The sequence below is a fragment of the Helianthus annuus genome, chromosome 13 (genome assembly GCF_002127325.2).
Source record: "Helianthus annuus cultivar XRQ/B chromosome 13, HanXRQr2.0-SUNRISE, whole genome shotgun sequence".
In the NCBI taxonomy this organism is placed as follows: domain Eukaryota; kingdom Viridiplantae; phylum Streptophyta; class Magnoliopsida; order Asterales; family Asteraceae; genus Helianthus; species Helianthus annuus.
Window position 1 is genome coordinate 142483712 of NC_035445.2, and position 5433 is coordinate 142489144.

General features: G+C 33.0%; 1 long non-coding RNA gene across 1 annotated transcript; it reads left to right on the top strand.

Moving 5' to 3' along the window:
• Window positions 1–315: 315 nt before the first annotated feature.
• Window positions 316–3068, top strand: LOC110899564. Its single transcript, XR_002570350.2, has 3 exons — window positions 316–709; window positions 1694–2365; window positions 2437–3068. It is a non-coding gene; the product is annotated as an uncharacterized LOC110899564 (long non-coding RNA).
• The last annotated feature ends 2365 nt before the right edge of the window (window positions 3069–5433 follow it).

Here is a 5433-nt window from a genome sequence, read left to right on the forward strand (position 1 = left end):
TTTCAACTTGCGAGCAACAATATTTGATATTGATGTATATTCATTAGCTACTAGCTTACAACCCCGTGTATTACACGGGTTGGACTGAGTGACGAAAAATGTAAATTATAAACTTGTATATAATCCTTATTAATTAAATGACTTATTTAGATAAATTAGTAAAAATAAAAAACAGTTATATTTTCGTTACTTGTACATGTGATTTGATACTTTATTAGTAATTATTGTTTATATCCAAATAATATATTTTATCTTAACAAATATATATGGTTAGGGTAAAATGAAAACTTCTACGAGTTGTGAGAACTTAGAGCATTCACATCCAATCCACCATCTCAACCCCTACCTCTAAAATTTAAAAAAATCTTCTAAAAGTTCACTCCATCCTATCCCCTATTTCTTCTCTCTAACCCTAAATTCTAAAAAGACTATACAGTAACTTTTCATGTATGAAAAGCTACTGTAGCCCCCTCATCTTCAACCACCCGCCCATCTCATCTACTCCCGCCCATATCATATCTTCTCCCGCCTATCTCATCTTCTCCCGCGCTCATTCTTTTCCTTTCCTTTCCACAGGTATGGTTTACAATTTCATCTTGCCCTAACCCCAAATTCATTAGGGCTTTTGTTGAGAAGAATTACAATGAACTGAAGAAAGCAAACACCAGGCTGAGAGAAACCCATCTTTCTTTTCCCTATTCTCGCACAGGTAATTTCATCTCCTCCTCCTTCCTTTTCATTCCGTGACCACTTTTCTTTCATTTTAATTAATATACTTCACTGTTTTAATTTATCATGAAACTTATGTGCTGATTGTATTTTGTAAATTATGTGTTTGAAATTCTCATGTATTGTTGTGAAATTAACCTCTTAATGATTCGATTGTTTCATGTATGTGTGTTTCTGATTGAATTGTTATGATTTGATTTAGAGATATTAAATTTCTATTTCATGTATGAAAGTTGCTTAGTTAGGTTGTTTGGCATTTGAAATTGACCATCTAGTTTTGAATGATCCTTCTGCTACTTAGGCTGTGATAATCTCTATTGATGGAATTGAAAGTTCTCTTCTTTTTGAAAAACTAATATAGAGTATGATTGGTGTTATCTAATGTTTGCTTGGTTTAAAAAGGCACAAGGTGCTGAGAGAAACACTTTCACCGGCAAAAACAGACGATTTTACTCCGGAAGCTGAGCATGATCGTCTGAATCTGCGCTTGTCCAGGCGATGTGCTTCCCTGCGCTACATTTCGGCACCTAGTTAAAAATGGGCATGTTGCCAACTTGCCATGTTCATGCTATTAAATGTTAGCTGTAAATAATTAGATGGTACCATAAGAACAAAATAACAATTGTTAATTGTTGGTTCATGTATCATACAAGTTAGTGCTAAACGTATCCGCTACAAAAATTATATAGTTTTTGCATGCAATTTTTCTAATTACTTAATTAGCTATATTATTTCTTTACTTTTTCACAAACTATCACAGAGAATGTGTTAAGTATATATTGTGCTACCTTTAGTTGGGTTGTGTACGGTTCGGTTCGGTTTTTTTGGTAAAATGCGATTTTTTCTAATTACTTAATCAGTTTTGTTCTTTTCTATCTATAGGTACTAGTATTGATTTGCAAGTAAATATGCTTTTTAAGTCTAGTATAAACATTAAATAAATGATCTTTGTATTCTATTGTAGCTTTGAATATGGATTCACAAGACCAAGGTATGTACTACACCAACCTTCTTCATGGAAACTCTATTGTAAGCCTTGAAGACTCTCCACTCTTACCCACTAATCCAATCAGCGTTAAGAAATCAACAAGGGGTGTGAATTTCATCCCGGAAGAAGACAAGCTACTTGTCTCCGCCTGGCTTAATCATAGCCTTGATGCCATTCAAGGAACGGATCAGAAATACTCTCAGTTATGGGAAAAAATCTTTGAGTACTTTCAGCAACATAAAGAAACCACGGAAATCTTTGAACTGAACATTAGCGCGTTTTTGGGGTGCTACACGGAAATATTACCATCTATATTTTGGTGTTAAAAGGAAGTATTACTACACATATTTTGTAGCTTTGTCTAACCTCATACTTATGTGTTTTTGGTGTTACGTGTAAATCCATTGTGTAGGCTGTTAAATAGGTCAAACTTGGCATGATTTGGTATTGATCTTAAACTGTTATCTTAAACTGTTGTTTGTAGTCTGATGTTAGTGAAAATGGATGGTATGATATTTGATTTGATCATTATTGTTTTCCAAGTGAATATATATTATAATGTGCAGAATCTTTGAACAGGCCACCTAGTACCATGTTTGTCCGAATGCTTGCTCAGACCAGTGCCAAGTGATTACCAAGTATTACCAGGTTTGTGCTTATCATATATATTAGCATACACTTATTGAGAATGGTAGTTTTTGATTCCTTCATAATTGTAGATAGCCGTTGAGCGTGGGTTTACAAGAGGACGTACAACACGACAAGTTGCGGCTGCTTGTTTTTATGTTGCCTGCGTTTTTTGCTGAAAAACTGCAGTTTTTTGGCCAACCCGGGGTGAAAAGCGCAGAGGTGGAGGTTATAAACAACGAGGTTGCTGCTGATGACGGGAGACCTTCATCTCCGCCAGATAGCGAGGAGGAGTTTTAGCAAAAAAAAGAACTTTTTCTTACGATTGGAGCTGATGATGCCTTTGTTAAATAAGACATCAACACTAATATGAAATCAAATGTTGATGCCCCTGTTAAAATATATTCAGATAATGCAAATGAAGCAATTACAGCAAATGGGAAGAGGAGGTTGCCTGAGAAACCTGCTGAGAAAAAGGTATTTTTCCCATGCATTCTCACTTACTGATTGGCAGAGGTGGCAACATAAGTCTGTTGGGTGAGTTAAATAATTGGCCAAAATGGGTTCAAGACAAAACAATGGGTTATTCAATGTGTGTCAAAATGGGTTGTTGCTGTTTGTTAATGAATATTGTTGTCTTGATCTAGCTAGCAAACATCTTGTCTTTCTTTATTGTAAGTGAGAATAAATAAACTGTGGTGAATATCATAGTGAATTTCAAGTAGTATTATTCTATATGAACGGAATAAAAATATTGTGATCATAGTTTCAAGACTTTTAGTTATGATATAATTATAATTATATATAAAGATCCAGTCATGTTTAATTTAATGTTTTGGGTTTAATTTTCAAGAAGCGATTTTAGATGCTTTCATACATCTGAATGTTTTCTAATGAAGCGATTTTGGATGTTTTCATACATCTCAATGTAATTCGGATGACTTTCAACACGCCTGACCGTGGTTCTTATTATTGTTTGATCCTTTTGCTTAATTCATTGGACCCTTTCGGATGAGTCAAAATAGTGGGTAGTTAAGATTGTAAATGAAAGAAAGAGAAAAAATTAATAAAAAAAGAATATAGAGATAAATATAAGGGATAGGATGTAGAGGGTTTTTTAAAATGGGAGGTAAATTTTAAAAAGTAGTGACTTTTTGTTAAATTAAAGGGTTAAAGATGATGGAGTGGATGTGAATGCTCTTAGAGAACTCAACCTTACAAAAGGTTTTTTAAATTTTTTACAGAGCGTGTGAATGTGCGGTTAGAGACTCAAAGTGTTAAACTTTTTTGTTTTGAATTCAACTGGTTAAAACCACTAAAACATATGGACTCAAAAAGTAATTTACTATTAATTAAATTTGAAATTATATGTTTGATCTCTAACTATATTAAATAATATTATACTTATTATATTATTTGATACATATATATTTGTTATAGATAATTATTAATTAAATTTGAATTTAAACGTTTATCTCTAACTATATTAATTAATATTATATTATATTTTGTATATAAAATTAATATGTAATACTATTATTAAAAGGGAGGAGACACCAGAGAGTGACACGTGTACAAAAGATTTTCGTTTATTAGTATAGGAAGATTCTTTCTTTACATTTTGAAGCAACAATTACTTTTATCACATTTTCATAAACGGTTTATAGGTTGAATATATATATCTTAATATTAAATATATTAAACATAGAGAAAAATGCAATTTACGTCCCTGTGGTTTGTGTGAAACATCAATCTGAGCCCCTAAATTCATTTTTTGGTTTTTTGAGCCCCTGAGCTTATGAATTCATAACAGTTTGAGTCCCTCCGTCAGTGTTCCGTCTGTTTGACTGTTTGACAATTGTGAAATGTCCTTTATACCTACTCTTAATATCACATATGAATGATCAGAACCATCACACTTCTCAAAAAGATCTCGAAATCTCTTCTCCCAATTCCCAACACCGATCATCATCATTATCTTCATCTTCATCATCTTCATCTTCATCTTCATCTTCATCTTCAAAACAGAGGTTTGGATCATCATCTTATTTGTATATGTTTTTGATATTTGTGATGTTTTTGTGAAAATATTGTTTGGATCATCATCTTATCTGTATCTCTTCATCTTCATCATCTTCATGTTTTTTGTGAAAATATTTGTGATATTTGGATCATCATCTTCAAGAATCGTTTGTGATGTTTTTGTGAAAATATTTTCAAGAATCGTGATTGAATGTAATCCGCATGTAGATATTGGATGCCAATCAACCCAACCATCAAACGATTTCTTCATCTTCTTCTTGGTACACTTTTCTTCTTCTTCTCTGTGATAGAATAGAACACAATTTTGATAATCAGTTCTTTGTTCTGCAGATGTATAGTTCACCAATTTGTTTGTTGGAGTACTGACAGTACAATAATATGATGATGATTAGAGTTGTTGCATTCTTTTGAATTTCTGTTTTGTAGTGAAGAAGGTGGTTGCTTTGGTTATGGGCGAACTGTTATCTGGATCTTTGAGAACCAATAACATGAATAAACTTATTAATTGTGACACCTGGGTCACTACGACCATCAAACAAATACCAAACCAATGAGATATTGTATTTCGTACTTGGGATTTGTACAAATATGTGTATCATTTGCACATATCAAGTCTTGTTCGATTTCGGGCTCTAAATCGCTTTCTAGAAGGTTATACGCGCACTGATGCGTAAATATAACCAGTTTAATGCGACAAATACTCCGGAACATCAAAATATACTCAACATACCTTAAATAACCTATACATAACTTAGAAATAAGTTTTGAAGGCTTAGGTATGGTAAAAACAAGTTAATTCGCTTACAGGGACTAAACTTGACAAACTGCGAAAGTATGCCAATTTGAACTGTAACAAACATTCCGTAACATGACCATAAGTTAAACACACCTTAAATATCCTTTACAAAGCTTAGAAATAGGCTTTGAGGTGTTCGGTGTGCTAAAATAAACTTTTGGGTCATTCAGGGACTAAAAGCGTCAAAAAGTGCACAAGTTTGCACTTTCGCGCATAACTTATGTTCTGAATACATCCGGACATCCAAAAA